Below are 19,396 nucleotides of genomic sequence, written 5' to 3' on the forward strand. Positions count from 1 at the left end.
GTGCTGGTCTGTGGTTAAATACTCTGTTTACTTTATTAAGACTATATTTTGTTTGTGGCTGAATTTTGTGATACTTATGTTGAAATGTCTCAGACCATTCTGCTTCCCAGTTGGTTGTGTATGAGCTGTTTTATTTCCCTGGATTATGTTTGACTCCTTTCTTTATCCCCAGAATTCTAAAATTTTATATTGGGACATAGGTCTTACGGATTTTTGATGTTCATGATCCTTTCAATTCAGAAAGTCATGTCCTTCAACTTGGGAAATTTTCTTGTATTATTTCTTTGAAAATTTCTTTCCATCCTTTTCTTTGTTTTCTGCAAGTCTGTCAGTCGGATATTTGGACCTGCTAGTTTAATTCTCTAATTTTCATATGTCTTTTTCTTATCTATTTCCCATCTCTGTGTTTTTGTTCTATTTTCTGAAAAGTTTTCTTAGTATTTATTGAACTTTTTATTTCTGCTAACAAATCTGTAATTTCAAACTTAGTTTTTAAATTGGTCTCTGAATATTTCCTTTTTAAAAATACGATCTGTTCTTGTATCATGGATGCAATATTTTCTCTTTTTTTTGAGAACATGAATTGAATTGTTTTGCTGTTTTCTTGTGCTCTTTGCACTTCCCCCCCTCTGTGTTCCCTCTTTTTAGTAGCTAGTTTTGGTCCCTGATTTCAGTAATAGAGGCTTTTCTCAAATTAATGGTGATGGTTTAATTTTCTGTTCATATTTAGGAAACAATAAAAAGTGGAGTGAAAATTTGTTGGAGTGGGCTTCACTATAGAGTCTTTGGGCAAGGACCTGGCCATTTGAGTCGTGACTCCTAGGCATCAGAATCTGCAGGTCTTTTTCCTTTGAAGGTTAAAGGAAAAACCTGCATGTGAGGTTTTGGGGGAGTCACGTGGGAAAAAGGAGGGAGCGGTGTCACCATCCTGTAAATGCTGAGATCTTAATGCCTCTCTTTCAGCCTTATCTGATGTCTCTGAATGAAGTCTTGCTGTATCATTTTCTCCAGAGTAAACTGCCTCCTGTTATGGGAGGAGGGATGGCTGGCTCTACCAGGTGGGGAGAAGATCTTGGGTTCTAAGTGTCCCCGCTTTTTTATTTTTTGCTTAAAACAATACAATTATCTTTCAGTTCTGTAGGTCAGAAGTCTGTCACAGGTCTCACTGGTCTAAAATCAAGGTCTCCACAGGGCTGCGTTCCTTTCTGGAGACTCTAGAGAAATCCTTCCCTCACTCTTCCAGCTTCTAGAGTCTGGCTACATTCTTGGGCTCTCGGTCTCCTTTCCCCCTTTTAAAGAAACAATAGCAGGTCAAGTACCTCTCATTTTACATTACTCTGACCTCATCTTCTGCCTCCCTCTTTCACTTTTAAGGACCCTTGTGATTTCATTGGATCCACCTAGATAATCCGGAATAACCTCCTTATTTTTTTTTATTGTGGTACAAAACACAGAATAAGATTTACCATCTTAACCATGTTTAAGTGTACAGTACAGTAGTGTTGACTAAATTCACATTGTTATGCAACAGATCTCTGGCACTTTTTCATCATGCAAAACTGAAACTCTGTACCTATTGAACAACTCTTCTCCCCCCCCCCCCCCTTCCCACCCCTTGACTCTGGCAACCACCATTCTACTTTCCATTTCTAAATTTGATACTTCACGTACCTCATATAAAGGGAATCTTACAGTTTTTGGCCTTTTGTGACTGGCTTGTTTTTCTTAGCATAATGTCTTCAATGTTCATCCATGTAGTAGCTTATGACAGGATTTCCTTCTTTTTAAAGACTAATATTCCATTGTATGTATATACCATATTTTCGTTATCCATTCATCTATTGATGGACATTTAGGTTGCTTCCAGCTCCTGGCTATTGTGAATAATGCTGCAATGAACATAGGTCTGCAAATACCTCTTGGAAATCCTGCTTTCAGTTTTTGTGGGCATATATCCAGAAGTGGAATTGCTAGATCATAGGGTAGTTCTGTTTTTAATTTTTTGAGGAACCTCCATATACTGTTTGCCATAGTGGCTGCACCATTTTTATATTTCCACCAATTGTGTACAAGGGTTTCCTTTCCTCACATCCTCACTAACACTTATTATTTTCTGTCTTTTTGGTAGTGGTCATCTTCACAGGTGTGAGGCTATACATCATTTTGTTTGGATTTTCATTTCCCTGATGATTAGTGATGTTCAGCATCCTTTCATATGTTTTTTGACCATCTGTGTACCTTCTTTGGAGAAATATCTTTTCAAGTTCTTTGCCCAGTTTTTATTTGGGTTATTAGTTTTTAGTATTGAGTTGTAGGAATTCTTTATATATTTTGGATATTAACCCCTTATTTTATATAGTGTTTGCAAATATTTTCTCCTGTTTTTTGGTTGCCTTTTCACTATCATTATTTCCTTAGCTGAATTGATGAAGTTTTTAAATTTGATGTAATCCCATTTGTCTATGTTTGCTTTTGTCACCTGAGGTTTTGGTGTCATATCCAAGAAGTGATTGTCAAATCTAGTGTCATGAAGCTTTGCCCTTATGGTTTTTTTGTAGAAATTTTATAAATTTCACATCTTATGTTTAGGTCTTCAATCCTTTCTGAGTTTTTTTGTTGTTTTGTTTTTGTATACTTGTATGGTATAAAGTAAGTGTCTAACAGTATTTTTTATACAGACTTTAAACCAGTCCCCCTCTTCTCAACTCCTTACCCTCTCCTTCCGAGGAACCAGAAGCTCCATGTCTTGAGCCCTTTTGGAGCAGTCAGCTGGCTTTTGGTTGCTTCTCAGGCAGTGAGGTTCCAGCCTGCTCTGCCTAGCTCAGTTCAGCAGTCATCTCTGCTGTCAGCTTCCAAAATGTCACTGTTGTCTGTTGTCAGCTCTAATATACTTTTTTGCTCTCTTTGTTCTAATGGATCTATATATTCTTGCCTCTTTACTATAATTTTAATGGAGGTTTAGAAAGAAGCAGAGATAAAGAACCCTATTCCATTGGCCATCTATAATCCCAAAATCCATATTGATTTTTAAAATGATATTTAAAAGGCTTTTAAAAATGATATTTCATTTTTTCTATTGTTAGGTCCTACCTCCAAAATGATTGTTCATTCTATTCCTTTGCTTCCTCTCTGTTGAACAGTTTCTGTCAAGTGACCTATACATCCAAAGCTAGCATTAGTTACAGTTACTTTCCCAAGCATTTCATTGTTCAAAATAAACTGAGATTTGTGTTTGTAATGTGAACCTTAGTGTGGTCCTCAATATAAGGTGACACCCTATGTCCTGAGATATACTTTTTTGAGGGGGAGAAACCCCTTGATTTATTTTTAGGTATATACACTCTATGTTGGTATTGTCAGGAGGTGATGTTCTTTTATGTAAAGATATATTTACTCTGAAGCTTTAAGTGAATACTTGTAAGTTAATGGAATGCCAAGAGAGTCCTGTGTTATTTTTAGTTAGTTGTGACAGCGGCTTTCTTTTGTAACTGTATTTGATTATTTATAAGTGCAGCACTATTTCTTACAGAAAGGATAAACAATGATTAAAAGAGGCATTGGCTGGTATGACTAGGTCCTCAGGGACTATTAAGAGTGCCTTTTTGTTGTTGTTGTTGTTCCAAGAATTGTCTCCTCACAATTAAATCTGTTAGTTGGCTCATGAATCAACTACTCAGTTTGGTACATGGAAGTCCCTAGGATTTTTATTCGGGGGTCCATGGATGGGCTTCAAAGGGTTTAAGATCCTCCTGAATTTGAGCGATAGAATACTTATAAGCTTAGTTTTCCTTAGGTAATGTGGGGCTTATATGATCCTGAGAAGACTTGAGAACCCACTTCTAATAGATTATTATGGAGAAAAAGCAGAGTGATACTTATTAAATTAAACATGATAAAAATGAAACACCTCCTTTCTAGCTACCATTTGATTCCACATTTTTTCACATGTAAGTACATGTGGGGCTAAAGTACACAAGGGACCAAATGAACAACTGACTATTTTTGTCAGATGCAAAACGTTATCTCTAGCTTCCTGGTTATGCAACACCCATTTACATACATGTAACAGTAAAAGGTATCATTTATGAGCGTAATGTTTTGGTCTCAGAGAAATGGCCATCTTTTTATCAATTTGTAAAGAGGGTATATTAGTAGTTACTCTTTGTTTTCATACTGAAGCTGCTATACTGCATTTGTGAAAATCAGTTATTTGCTGACAGTTAAAGCGAGTAGGTAAATATATAAAAGGAGAAATATCTCTATATGATGGGGGGGTTACAGTTTTTAGTTTTCAATTAAGAAAAATAGGGTAAGTTTTATGTTATGCATATTTGAGAACAACAAAACAAGCTTAAAGAAAAAGAAAGAGAGAAGGAAGAAAAGATGGATGGAAGAAAGGAAGGAAGGAAGGGAAGGAGGGAGGAAGGGGAAAGAAAGGATGAGGGGGTGGGAGGTGGAGAAAATCAATTGCGAATTTTTTGTTTCCAATCTAATACTTTAACACTTTAATGCTTTTTATTTATAGTAAGGTCTACTAATTTATGTGGTCTCTTTCAGCTTTAGAATTTTATTATTCCAGTTTTGAAGTGGCTAAAAAGCTTAAATTGCTTCTCTCTTCTAGGTACACCATTGAGTTCTTTGGGATGCACAAAATTGTCTGGTTGGGAAACTTATGAAATAGAAGACGAGACCCTGCCTCAGGAAGCGTACATGAGAATAATTTTAAAGGAACCTATCAATGAATGCAAAACCGTAGCTGTTGGAGGTATGTAATAACTTAGAGCTTGGACTGAACATAGCATGGCTGACTTTGCTGTACCAAGTCAAGCTGAGCCTCTGGGAATGGAGGCCATTCTTAGGGCAGAACCTCACCCTCTGGTCTCAAGTACACTATAGCAGCCATTGTTCTCTACACTTGGCTATCTAGTGGGATATCACTCTTAACTCTTCCTTCAGCATCTTTGACTCAGCCCCTCTAGAATCCTTCTTATTCCCTGAAAGACAATAAAGATGATAGAGGCAACATTCGACTTTGGACACGTGACAGTGATAACAGAATTCTATCTAAAGGCATCATTGCCTTCTTTTCTGGGAATGGGGCAGTCAGTGTCAAAGCTCATTGAATGTGTGTCCTTTGAGTCAGTTGTTACCTATTGGTTTTACTCTTACCCTGAATGACATCAGGGCTGTATCAGATTGGGTGGTGGTTGCATCAGATTGACTGGTTCCCTGTTATTCGTTAACTTTGACCTTCTTGTCTCCTTAACTGCGCCCCAAGTTACAGTGTTACATGGTTGTTTCATTTTCTTGCTTAGAGCTTTTTATTCTTATCTCCTCAACAATGTTTATTGTCAAGGTCAGAGTGTCACCCATTATTTCATATCTGGTGACCTTCAGTGGATGTCTGCTGACTTTTGATAAACTGGCTCTTTTTTTTATGGCATAGACTATGTCATGTTATACGTCACCTTGACTGTTCCATTAGGGTTTTTTCTTCTGCCAATATAGAACACTATAGATGTACTCCATGCCAAGCATTTTATGTCTCTGATTATCATACCATCATGAAAACATTAAACAAGTCCCATTTTCTAGATGAGGATACTGAGGTTCCAAGTGGTTAAATAATTGGCCTACTATTTCCCAGAGAGTAAGTGGCAGAAATGGGATTCGGCACCAGGTCTGCCTGTCTCTTATTGTGTGTTGTGGAGACAGTATATCGTGCTGTCTCCCTTTTTTGAAATAGGGTTTGAAAAATATCCTAATGTTTGTGGATCTTCTGCTCTACTCTTTTCACTATTATTTGCTACTTTTCCTTATTTCATGGCATTTTATTTGGTTTATAGTTATAACATTTAATTAGCATATTCAACTTAAATATTTTCAACAGTTATTGTTTGTAATTTTACTGAGAGTATATTATTGGTCTGAGATGTTATAAAAATATTCCCTCTTTCTAACATAGGCTCTGATGCCTTTATTGATACATTCTGAGTTGATTGTGAGGCCAATATAGGAGGTAGAAGGAGCAGACTTTTGTATTCCCAATATAGTCTGATTGTGTCTGTGGCACCATTTGTGCCATTACCCAGATCCTTTCACTCTAGTTATTCATGAAGGTAATATAGGAGAGGAATGATGAGATTTTGCAAGAGATCTTATGTAGTTCAAAATACTGTTTCAGAGCCTGACGTCTTTAAAATGTAGAACACCTATTCAAGTGCTTGGTGTTGGCTCAGGGATCACTGCGGTGTTGTGTAGAGCTGGTAAGGTGCCCTGAGGGATGTGAGTTTTAAGTTTAAGTAACCTGAGGAATAAATGGTATTCACTTTTTTTTTTTTTCAATAGTGGGCTATATGATTTGAAAATCTGTATATGTAGGCTTCTAAAATATTTTTATTAAATTAGCACATGCTGCATATACTGATCAATATTTTAAATCTGCACTAAAATCCTGGGAGGTAGGTGTGGTCAACCTTCTTTGAAAGATGAATAAACTGAGGCTTGTGACATTATGAAACCTTGCCCAAGCTCATGCATATGAGAATGGTGGAGCCAGAACTTGAACCTAGATTTATTTGATTTCCAGACTGTGCTTTTAACAGTTACACTGTCTCACTGATTACATGCAGTGGTGACATTTAGATTGCAAACATGTCCAAGAATATTTTTATGCTTTGCATTAATACAAAGGCAGTCTTAAAACAAATAATTAAATAAGCCTCATCCTCACAGAAGTGAAAGCATCTGGATAGTCCAGGTCTAGTCACTGAGGAGATCGCACTCAAATAATGACAATTCTGGTTTATGATGGACTGAGCTATTTCTTGAGAATTGGGGGGGAGGGGGTGTTATTGTACTCTGGCCGCATCTCATTTCCCACACTGCTCTTACTATCCTGCCAAGAGCAATTAGGCTCAACTTATCAGTTATATGAGCAGCTGTCCTTCCATAGCAGTTGGGACTAGAGTTTGGCCAAACAATCACACAGTGAAGGACAGCTCTGGCATTTATATAGGAATCTCAAAATTTGCAAAATATACAAACCTCAAAATTCCAGATATACTGTATCAATTTTACTGTAAGTAAAATTTCTTTTTGTTTTTAAAGGTATTATTATTGTAATTATTATTATTATTTTGCTGATTCTAAATAGAAATTTGGTAAGCATTGAAAGCAAAATATAAACCACCACTCAGAGGTAGCCATTGATAATATTTTGGTGTGGATACTTCCAGTTTTTATTCCTATGAATATGCATACCTCTTAAAAAGTACAAAATTAGATTTATAGTAGTCTAGATCCATTTTTACTTAGCATAACTTCAGCATTTCTTCTGTTTTTAAATATTTTTTTGCAACATGCTAAAAACTGGCTATACAGTATCCCAAGTGAGAAACAGCATAAGTTATTTCGTCCTATTATTAGGTAGAACTAATTTTCATTCAGTTCAGTTAGTGCCTCTTCAGATTAGGCCACAGTGATAGGATAGAAGTATTAAAATAAACAAGAACTTTGCCACTAGTTTTCATATCTCTTGTAAAGTAAATAACAATGGTTAAGAATATGATGAGAAAACCCAGACCACTTCCTCTGTTACGTTACACAATGAACCTGACTTGTAAATTTCCCAGTACCTAATGTTGTGCATGAACGGAGCGCTGGAAGTTCTCTTCCCACCTGGAAATTTTCAAACCTCCTTCTTTTTTTTATTGAAGTGACTCATCTATGATAAGTAACTTCAGTTTTTCCATAGTTAGATGAAACTTCTCAAATCCTTTATTGTGGGTATTTTGGCCATGCTACTTGCTGAACATACTTAATCCTTTGTGTACAAGTCAATTAAGCATTTTTTTCTTCTTTGTTTGGCTAAATATTTCACATGGGCTAAACCCTTGGGTCAGGCAGCTGCACTGACCTGGGCAAATCCCCCTGGCCTCACGAATGATGCTGCTTTTGCAATCTCTTGGACAGACAGTCACAATGCAGTACCAATATGGCTTCTCCTGAACTAAAGAGTTCTGCGCCCCTGCGGATTCAAGCTCTCACACTGAGAAGGCGATTACCACTGAGATGGGTGCACATTTAACAGAAGCACTCTACTTCAAACAGGCTGATAGGAAGCCAGGACTATAATGTCCTGTTCCTTAATTCTTTTCTTATGGACAGTCATTATTAAATTAAATGATCATCATTATCACTATTGTATCCTCACCAGGTTGTTGCTTTTCGGACATGGTTCCTTACTGCCCTTGGGATTCCAGCATGCCACCAGGGTGGGTGAGGGGTGAGTGACAAGGATGAGGCCTTCAGCCACCTGATTGTCCCATCAACCAACAGTTCTGCTTTTATGTGTTTTATGTATTGAGTTTCCACAAAGTTTTATATAAAAAAAATGACTCCGGTGTGTAAGGAAGTAAAGACCGGGAACCTATGGGAGGATGAAAAAGAAAATAGATTTTCATACAGTATTACTTCAAGTTTCCATTACGCCTGTAATTCTCCTGCAGGGACACAGTTCTTCTTGGGTGTTGGTGCTTCCCACAGGCCCTCTAGTTGGCATCCTCACAGACGGACCCGCTCCTAGCACAGTGCTTTCCAGAGGTGCCTCAGAAGTTCTAAGGTTAGGAGAGATGGCATGATAGCCTTACAAGCACTGGCGGTAGAAAGTAACCTTTTAGTGATGGGTCAGCCAGTGGTCGTGTATAGAATCACTTAAGGCCCTGGGAGCCTGGAATCATAGGAGGATGTGGATATAGGAGGATGTTCTTGCCACCAGAGTGATGTGATGCGTGAACCTGAGCCTGACAGCCTGTGAAACCTTCATTATCTATTTCTAGACTCTTCTAAAACATTTTGGGCGGGCTCTCTTACACTGAAGATTAATATTGATGAATCACAGAACTGACCATTCCTGAATCTGCTGTTTGTGCCACCTCTCAGTTGACTAAAGAATTTCCCTAAAGACATTTGTAACCAGGGAAGACTAAGAAACTGATTAAGGAGTTTACAGTGGCTAACTTATAGTTGGAACTCAGGGTCCTTAGTCAATAATTTAAAATATTAACTTTTTATTTACGGGAAAGTTGATGCAGGAGTATGCATTCATGAAGACCTTAACATGAATACATATTTAGTTATTCAAAGAATAAGATTAATCTTGAGGTGAAAACTGGAGAGAAAATTCTTGCTATCTCTAGCAGGAGAAGGGTAAATATGCCCAATCTGTAAACATAACAGGCAAAACTGGAGTCAGATAGGGTCTCCATTCTGGCTGCCACAACTGCTGACCTACTTCCGGCCATAGTACAAGGATACACTTTCCGTGCACTGTGCAACCCACAGTGTGCGAGTGAATGGTACCCCTGGAATTGTGCAGTGCTGCAGCCCTGGGTATGTTCTTCCATTGATGATTGCTTGCTTTCATCTGGCAGCTACTGGCGTCTCCACTTTGTGCCCTGCACTGTTCTAGATACTAGACTACAATAGTGAGCCCTGCAAACAAGATCCCATCTCTCATGGAACTTACAGTACAGTGGGAACCAGGCAGAGTGGTTCAGGAAGATAAGTGACAAAGAGGTAGACAAACAAGAATATTTCAGACATGCAAAAGTGCAGTGAAGACAATAAAATAGAGTGACAGAGTGTCTTGGAGCAGGAAAGACTTTTAGATTGGATCTTAAAAGTACAACCTGTGTATTGTTGGCTATTTACTTGTTGTGTTACATGTATTTTCATATTTATGAACTTTCTTAAATAATTCCGAGAAAAGATGAGATTCCTCTGTCAAAATTGTATGTTCTATAGGAACTAAGGAATTAAGGTGTTTCTCGGGGTGCCAGCGATCAGAGGTGGAAACTGAGATAACTTGTTTTTTTTTAAAGTAGTTTGTGAAAATTGAATTTAAAAGTGATAATTAACTGCTAGCGCATACCACATAAAAAGACATTTCAAATCTATTCCAGGGGAAAATGATATATCCTGCTCATAAGGATTAAAGAGAGAAATTCGAAGTTCAAGGAGATCAGGGTTCTGGTTTTGGTGCTTCCTACTTCCCAGCTTTCCCACTTTTACTTTATTGTCACCTCACAGGTTCATTAAAAAAAAAAAAAGTTACATCTTCTTCTACTACTTTAGTTCGTTTCACTGGGAGTGTATTGTAAAGTATCTAGCGTGTCATTCCGCAGAAATGGAAAACCTGTTTTTGTTGCTTTGCTTTTTAGTAGGTGCTTCTGGTACATAAGGTGGGAAGACATTTAGGGTAGACCTCAAACAATTATTAAAAACTTAGGTACAAACTCACGCAGCCCCCCTTTATAATTTGACTACTTGTCGTACACAGTTGGATTAGGTCAGGAATGAGGGGGAGAATAATTGCTCGCAGTAATGCTTTTAGAGTTGGCAGAGACCCTGATGTCTTTGAGACATTACTTACTGAAGTGAGATTGATTTTTGCTTATTGGTTTGATTAATTAATTCAATGCCTAATGTTTTACTATGTCATATAATTTTATCCTTCTAAGTCAGATTTGATTTCTAAATAACTCCCCTATTTTGAGGGGGTTATTTGTTATAGTTTTTGTTATGTGATACTGCTATGGGTCCATATAATAATGTCCAGAGAGATTCTGATGTACTTTGGTCCTTTAATTCAGTGTTGCTTAATTTTGTTCTGAGTTAGTGTATTATTATTTGTAAGTGAAAATAGTTGCAATTCGTAGGATATACCAGTGATACAGAAATCAGCTTCAAGAAGAAATTCTTAATGTTCTGGTTTAAATGTACAATGTGCAGATCTGCAGAATCAGTTTTATGATTTGAAAATTCAGCTTGTTCTGTACTCTTTGAGCACTAAATAGGGGTGTATAAAGCACCCCTGATAGAAATATGTAACACGTACACGTGCCACTCATTAACCTAAATGAGTCGCATACGGTGGTAAACTTTTTCATTTTTTGAGAATCCCATGTTAGATGAATTTTGCAGAGAAGGACTTGCCTCAAGGTTACTGGACCGTCCCTCAGTCTGTGTCGGCACATTAGCACACGGTTTCCTGGAAGTGTATTGGGCACGATTTAAACTAATGAGTAATTTCTTAAAACACGTATTACGGTACTAAGCGAATAGTAAGTGGAATAAATGTTGATTTAAATAAGTAGAAAACTCAAGGTATGATGATCAGAGTAGAGATAACGGTTGCCTGGCACAGTTACATATTTTGAGATTTTGAAAATTAGTAGTATGTTTTACATCTTTGCCATGAAAGGAACCAGAAACGTAGCAATGTAAGTATGCCAGCTGGATTAATAGCATGATATGTTAGCTACGCACTTACATAAGACTATATTATGATTAGAAATTTTAAAATTAATATTTGAAGGGCCTTGGAGAAGTTCATTTATTATTGTTTTTGGAGTAGCTGTGTTTGTAAGTTTTAATTTTGCAAAGTGTGTTATTATGACATATCTTAACATTTCATTATGTAAAAAGGCTGTTTTAAAAATATTGTGGTGTTTACTTTGAATTGGCATTGGTGGAAAGGTTTGCATCCCACATTATAAATATTTTTACGTTGTTAAATTATTTAATTCAAAGCATTCACTATTTATTATTTTTTTCCTCAAAATTTGAGAACATAGACTTTTCCTAGTGTTTTCTTTTTCTTATCACAGTTGTATTTTTCATGCAAATGCATTTTTGAAAATTGTATCAATGATATTTTTAATAAATTGTGTACATTTAGATTGACAAGAGAAGTTCACTAATTTTAAAGGAATTCTTAAAAACTAGTAAAATGAAGAAAGCTTCCTTGATATTGGTAACTCTTTTTCTCTTTTTTATGCAGGGGTTTTTAATCTTGGGGCACACTTGATAATTTTTTTATATCACCTTCAAAGATGTGTTGGGTGTTTTTGTTTTGACTGTATACATTTATTTCTGTCTGCATTAATTTGAGAAGGAAACCATAATGGAAAACAAAGATTTATAAGTAATATAATATCTCCTTTATAGAACAGCTATTTTTAGAATCTTTTATAGAAGTAATAGCTCATTTATAGAATCTTTTTCTTCCAAAATGTTTTGTGGAAAAATGTTCGTTATTAATGTATCCACTTATAAACTCACACACAGTCAGAAAATTGTCAAGAAAGATATTTGAAGGCATGATTATTGTCCTGACTTTCTCACGTTCTATTGCTTTTCTATCGAGGTGAATAATCAAAGTAAAATGAAACTGCCCTAGTTTTCTTTTTCATTGATTGGGCTATGTTTGGGGTTAGTAGCCAGGGGGTAAAGGACACATAAATAACATCCATCTATAACCCAGAATCTGTTGTCAAACACACTCCTCTCTTAAACTTTGTTTCCTGTAAAGGAATGCATAAATTTCTTCTTATTATAGTAACCCAGAATGATCTCACGCCCATGGATTTATAGCAGTTATTTCTCCTTTCACTGTTTTGCTACTCAGTCAGCTGTCCTGTGTCATCTCTGACATTGTTCTCATTATTTAAAAAAAATATATTCTGTTACGAGTTTCAGATAGTCTCTTCTCTAAAGATAATGTCTACTGTTTACTGAGTGCCTTTTATGTCCGAAGGTCTTTATTTACATGCTCTACTGAAAGCCCTAGAACCTTGCAGAGACCTTCCTGAGCTTCCTTCATTCGATAGGTTTTTGGTGTAAACTTGATGTTCTGTGCCCTTCTTTAGCTATGTTAGGTAGTGATCAACAACAACGAAAACAAACCTCAAACCCATACCTTGGGGCTTAGAGCCTCATGGGAGAGAGAGGATAAACTCAATGGATAAGTAAAATACATGTATGCCAGATAATGATCAGGTTGTGGTGAAAAATGAAGCAGAGAAATGGATGGAAGTATGAGTGTGTGTGTGTGTAAGTGTGTGTGTGTGTGTGTGTGTGTGTGTGTGTGTGTGTGTGATGTGTTTGCTGTCATACAAAGTAGGGAGGTCAGGGAAGGCCTCAGTGACAAGCTAGCACTCAGGTAAGGAGGGGAGGGAATGAAATGAGCTGCTGTATCTGGGAAGCACATTCCAGCCAAGACAGTCAATACCAAGGCCCAGATATGCATCCAAACAGCCTTGTCCAAGGCGACACTCGTCAGCGCAGGATCCCTGGTTCAAACCCAGATCTGTCAAAGTCAAAGCCCAAGCTTTCTCCACGACCCTGGGCAATTCTAAAAGGAAATTTCCATTCATCTTACAGAGTTTTCCAGCTCCTAGCAAAATGTGTTAGACATTGTGAGCATTGATGATTTACCTATGTCTGCTCTCAAACAAAAGGAATAGACAATATAGGTAGGTAGACAGATAGATTAGTTTTCTCTGCTCAGCTAGTGGAGCCTCAGAATTATAACCTCTTTCCTCAAGTCTCTTAGGATGGTTAAGGGACAACTTTTAGGGAACTAGCTTTTCTGCTTTTTCTTTCCTTTCTTTAAATTTTGTATATTTTTATTATTTTGCTTTTTAAAATCCCTCTGTCCTTGTGTTATTTGTGAGATTCCAAGCGCACACGCCTAAATGTGTAGAATCTGACTCAGGCAGTACCTTAGGAGGAGGAGTATATGTCAGTAACAGATGGGACAGTTTTTTCTCCGTTCTATTAAGAGACACTGCCTCTTTTGCTGTTGTGTGTGTGGAGCCTGCGGAAAGGTAATTCGCTAAGATAATGGTGTACCGTGTCATTTTTAAGTCTGAATCGTGACACATTAAATTGGCAGCAGATTCAGTCAAGGTCCCCCATGGGCTGTGAAGCCACAATCTTAGCCGTTGGGGAATCACCTTGCCCTGAGCACCTCTTCCCCATTCCTCTCACGTTCCCTCCACGAGGGGTGGCAAATGACCGGTGACTACTGACTGCTGCACTGGCCAGCTGAATTCTGGGATACCTGCCATGACTTGAGTCCGTAGGTACTGCTTTTCTTCTTTGGTCAGCATGGAGAAACAATTTTTAAAATTCATTTTGGATAAAATATTTGTCCACCAATGTGCTGTTTATGGTCTTGTGACTTGGATATTAACTACTTTTAAATAACCCTGACACTCATTCTTAGACCTGGCCAAAGTGATTTGCTGTTCGGTTTTCTAGTCGGACTCATCGAATTTCAATGGCAATAAGAATCTAGTTTAGTATAAGGATTGCAGTGTTTTCTCCCTCATGGAACCAGTTTGTGAGAATGACTGAAAAGTTACTATGTAGGCTGAAAGTTTTGAGAGTAGGTTAAGTAGATAGAGTAACCATTTTCCTTTGCATGGACCATTCATGTTTGTTTGTTTTTTGTATGAGAAAATATTTAAGTATATTACAATATATAAAAAGTGTAAGATTGTACTGAATTGACGCAGGTGGCATTAAGGGAAACACTGTTGTCCCAAAGATGTTTGCATATTCTGAATGAATTTTAAGTGCTACTATTTGTATAAACATTTGGTAATAATTTAGTTTCCTGGCCTTTGTAGCAGTGCTATCCAATAGCAGGTCTGTCTCCTTTTATTCATGGCCTTTATTTTGTGGTGCTCCTTTTTCTACATTTAATACTTTCTGCTCCTTCAGAATGTGGCTCTCCTGGCCTCGTTGCCTTGTCACTTAGACCTTCAACTCCCTCTGCTCTCTGCACTGTTATCTCTGTTCATCCGCTCAAACAATATGCATTGCGCACCTACTACATAGTGGGCACTGGTCTAGGTGCTGGGATACAGCACGGGACCAGACAAAGCCCTCATTCTCATTTACTGGCTGGGGAGAACAGACAAAGAACAGACAGGTATGTCAGGTAATTTTGATGAGTTTTAGGAAGAAAAATGAAGCAGGGACAGGATATGGACTGTCGGTGAAGATAGCGTTTTTGATGTGGTGGTGAGTGAGTGTTGACTGAGGGAGCATGCCTCAGTGTGAGGACATCTGAGGGGAGTGTGTTTCAGGCAGAAGAAACTGCAAGTGCAGAGATCCCGAGGTGAGATGTATGAGCAGCAGCAAAGGGGCCAGCAGGGCTAGAGTGGAGTGAGCAAGGGGGATGCTGAAAGATACGAGTTCACAGAGGTAGTCTGGGGCCAGATCACATAGCATCTCTGGGGGATATGATCAAGAGTCCAGATTGCTCTGAGTGAGGTGAGAAGGTACCTGAGGTCTTAAGCAGAGAAATCACGTGATCTGACTTATGGTTTAAATCCTTCTGGTTGTTATGTGAAGAAGAATATACTTTAGGGGAACACAGGAGGATACGTGGAGCCCATTTAGGAGGCTATCGCCAAAGTATAGACCAAGATCTGTAAGCTTGGACTAGGGTGGAAGGTGTCATGGAGGGCTAAGAAGTGTGGGATTCTAGATATAGTCCTAAAGAAAGCTGATAGAATTTGGGTGTGAGTTACTTGTAGATGTGGATTTGAAAGAAAGAGAGGCATTCAGGAGTTCTTCAAAGACTCAGATATGAGCTGCTGGTAAATTATAGAGTTATCATTTACTGAGATGGGGGAAAGTGCAGAAAGAAAATGGTGTGGGGGTGATGGGGGCTCAAGTATTTAGTAGTTAAAATAGATATCTGTTAGATAACCTAAGTGGGAATAGTGAGTAGGCAGTTGGCTATTTGAACTTGGAGTTCAAGAGAGTTCAGCCCAGGGGTATCTTTTTAATTGAGAATTGCCCTGGAAGAGATGGCATTTAAAACTATGGGATTGGATGAGAGCACCTGAAATGGTTCTCAAAGTGTAGTAGGGACCCATGGGGGTCCTTGGACTTTACAGGGGTCTGCTGAGTTAAAACTTTGTGTGATAACACTGAATCCGATAGTATAGTAGTGTTTTCCAGAGGTTACATGTGACATCACAGCAGACTGAGCTCAGACATAGGTGTGGGAATCCTGTTTTCTATTAAGCTAGCTGTTAAAGAGGTTTTCAAAAATGTAAGCACTCTTCTCACTAAATATATGTATTTTTGTTTTGGAAAATATGTTTTTCATTAAAATGTGTTATTTGTGTTGATACCTGATGGGTCTATTGTTGCTTTTAGATGAATTAATAAACATTTAAAACTTTCCTCGGTTTTCTAATATAATAATTATCTAGAGATACAACCCTCATAAATAACAACTTTTTGAGTTCCTCAGTAATTTTTAAAAGGGTGAAGGGGTCCTGAGACCAAAACATTTGAGAACTGACCTAGAGAGAGTGAGTGATCATAGGGAAGAGGTCTGAGGACCGCATGGACCTTGGGGTGCTTGCAGAGATAGGGAGGAGCCCACAGAGCAGAGTGAGAAGGCACTGCCAGGAGGAAGGAAGCCGGTCAAAGGAGGGCGGTGCCCTGGGGGCCGAACAGAAGTAAGAGGTCAGCAGTGTGGCATGCTGTCGACAGCTCTTGTTAAAGAGAACTGAGCCCTGGCCATTGGCTTTGGCAAGTGTTTAAGGTCGCTGTTGATTTTGAAATGGATAGTTTCAGTAGAGAACAGGCTCAGGAGAGAATAGAAGGGAAGGGATGTGTATCATGATTAGATTCCTGAGAGTGAGAATTGACCCAGCCAGTTCCTTCATTTCGAGGCGTGGCTTGACTGGCCTTCAGCTTTACCTGGCATAGGACAGTCACCCCTGCTGTGCGGTCCGAGTGGAGGCTGTGGGCAAGCAGTACAACACATAGTTGCCTCATCCCCTGTGCTGTGGGTGGGGTAATGTTCTTTAAAGGGATGTATGAGTATGTGTTATTTTTCCAGGAACTAAGAAACATGGTTATTTGGAGTTAGTTACTAAATAAGTTTTTCTTAAAATTATTAGGTTCTTCTGAAGGAATAACTGAATTTATTATATTTACTTCTCACATACTTATTATTCATCAACATTAAATGTAATGATAGAGGCTTAAGAAGTGATATTTTCCCCAAGTGAGGGCTTTGCCAACATATATTTAAAAACATTTATTTAACGTCAATTATTCATGGATATCTCTTCCACCGGACTAGAACCCTTTAACAGTAGGGTATACAGTTTTCATTTTCATTTCCCTAGTGACTGTTGTTTTACCTGGAATACAGTAGGCATTTAATAAATACTTTAGAATGAGTAAGATATTAGAACATTTGGATGTATGTGTTATAGTTTATTTTTTGAGTCCTTTCCCCATTGTGTTGTTAAAAGTAACCTTTAAATTATTAATGGGATAAATAAGATAAAACCTAAAGGACAGATTAATTTCAATTCCTCTAGGTTAGAACAAATATTCAAAAAGTATTGTCATAGGAAGTAGATAATAGTTCTTTTTCCTTTGCTTTGATTGGGTTTATATTTCAAAACTGGCATGAACTAAAACACACACCTTCTGTTTTTGAGGCTTTAGAATTTGTCTCACAAGGTAATAAGAGAAATAGTTTTGACCTGTGGGAGACCATATCTCCTTAGAGCTAATTCAGATAAATTTTTTTGCGAACTATCTTTTAATTTAGGTGTACTTTACATACTATACAACGTACGCATTTTAAGTGGACAGTATAGTGAACAAACACCTTTCTCAAGATATAGAACATTTCCATCATCCAGAAAATTCTCTTGTGCCATTTCCAGTCAGTTGTCCCACCCCAGAGATAAATGTTAATATGATTGCTATCGACAGAGTTTAGTTTTGCCTCTTCAGATCTTCATGTATGTAGTTTGTACAATTGTGTGTCTGATTTCTTTTGCTTCACTTATTGGTGTTTTTGAGATTCATACTTGGTGTTACATGTATCAATAGGTTCTTTCTTTATGTTTCTGAGTAGCATTCCATGTATGAATTTATCTATTCATTTATTGATGGACATTTGGGTGGGTTACAGTTTTTAGCTATTATGAATGTAACTATTGGGAACATTATTGTACAATATGTCTCTTTCTGGAATATGTTTTCATTTCTTTTGGATATACACTTAGAAGTGCATCACTGTTTAATTGAAAAAAAAGATTGTCAAACATTTTTCTAAAGGGGTTATATAATTAAACATGCCCACCAGTAATGCATGAGATGATCCAATATGCTCCAGTATCAGCATTCTAGTGGGTGTAATGTGTTATCTTGTGGTTTCCTGAGATTTCCTTGATGATAATGATGTTGAAAAAGTTTTCATGTACATACTTATTGGCCATTCATGTGTCTTTTTTTTGTAAGTATCTAGTGAAATCTTTTGATACTTTAAAATTTGGATTGTGTAACTTTTTTTATTCTTGACTTCTTATGCTTTTTAATTTTTTAATTATAGTAAGTAGTTCTTTATGTAGTCTAGATATAAATCCTTTTTCAGATATATGAATTGTGCATATTTTCCAGTTGGTGGTTGTGTTTTCGTTTTCTTAACTGTGTCTTTCAAAAAGAAGAAGTTCTTAATTTTCATGAAGTCCAATTTATCAGTTTTTTCTTTCATTCATAGTGCATTTGCCTACTTCATGGTCACAAAGATTTTCACCTATGTTTTGCTGCTTTATAGTTTTAGCTTTTATGGTTAGTTCTATATGAGGTCAGGATTCATTCTTCTTTTGATACGGATATCTATTTGTTCATGCCCAATTTGTTGAAAAGACTATCCTTATACCTATTTAATTATTTTGGCACCTTGGCAAAAAAAAAAAGAGAAGAAAAAAAGATCAGTTGCTCATTTACGTGTACATCTGTTGCCAGCCTCTGTCCTGCTTCACTGTTCTATGCATCTGTCCTTACGCCAATACTGTATTTTGTTGAGGTGTGACAATTAAGTTTGCAAACTTTGTTGCAATGATGTTGCTAACCTATTTTGCTATCAGAGAGATTATTCATTATGAATTTGTACCAACTGGACAAACAGTTAACCAAGTTTGCTATTTGGAAGTGCTGAAAAGGCTGCATGAAAAAGTTAGACGACCTGAACTTTTCTCCAGCAACTCATGGCTCTTGCATCACGACAATGCACCAGCTCACACGGCACTGTCTGTGAGGGAGTTTTTAGCCAGTAAACAAATAACTGTATTGGAACACCCTCTCTACTCACCTGATCTGGCCCCCAGTGACTTCTTTCTTTACTTGAAGATAAAGGAAATATTGAAAGGAAGACATTTTGATGACATTCAGGACATCAAGGGTAATACGACGACAGCTCTGATGGCCATTCTAGAAAAAGAGTTCCAAAATTGCTTTGAAGGGTGGAGTAGGTGCTGGTGTCACTGCATAGCTTCCCAAGGGGAGTACTTTGAAGGTGACCATAGTGATATTCAACAATGCAGTATGTAGCCCTTTTTCTAGGATGAGTTCACGAACTTAATTGTCAGACCTGGTATGTGCATCTAAGTGATACAGATCTGTAGGTAGTTTTCTTTTATTGTCTTTGTCTGGATTTTATTGAGGTCATGTTGGTATATCCTTTCTACCTGTTTATCTGAGTCTTTGCATT

General features: G+C 37.5%; 1 protein-coding gene across 18 annotated transcripts in view; it reads left to right on the forward strand.

Annotated features, from left to right (window-relative positions):
- Positions 1–19,396, forward strand: part of SGMS1 (sphingomyelin synthase 1) — a 254,474-nt gene that overhangs the window by 123,009 nt on the left and 112,069 nt on the right. For 15 of the 18 annotated variants that reach the window (XM_074339427.1, XM_019738682.2, XM_074339432.1 and 12 more), the window contains one exon: positions 4,622–4,765. The exons of the other annotated variants lie outside the window; for them this stretch is intronic. The gene's annotated coding sequence lies outside the window, so the exon portion shown is untranslated. The remainder of the gene's footprint in view (positions 1–4,621; positions 4,766–19,396) is intronic. 18 annotated transcript variants of the gene reach the window in all.

The sequence above is a fragment of the Rhinolophus sinicus genome, linkage group LG07 (genome assembly GCF_036562045.2).
Source record: "Rhinolophus sinicus isolate RSC01 linkage group LG07, ASM3656204v1, whole genome shotgun sequence".
NCBI classification, from domain to species: domain Eukaryota; kingdom Metazoa; phylum Chordata; class Mammalia; order Chiroptera; family Rhinolophidae; genus Rhinolophus; species Rhinolophus sinicus.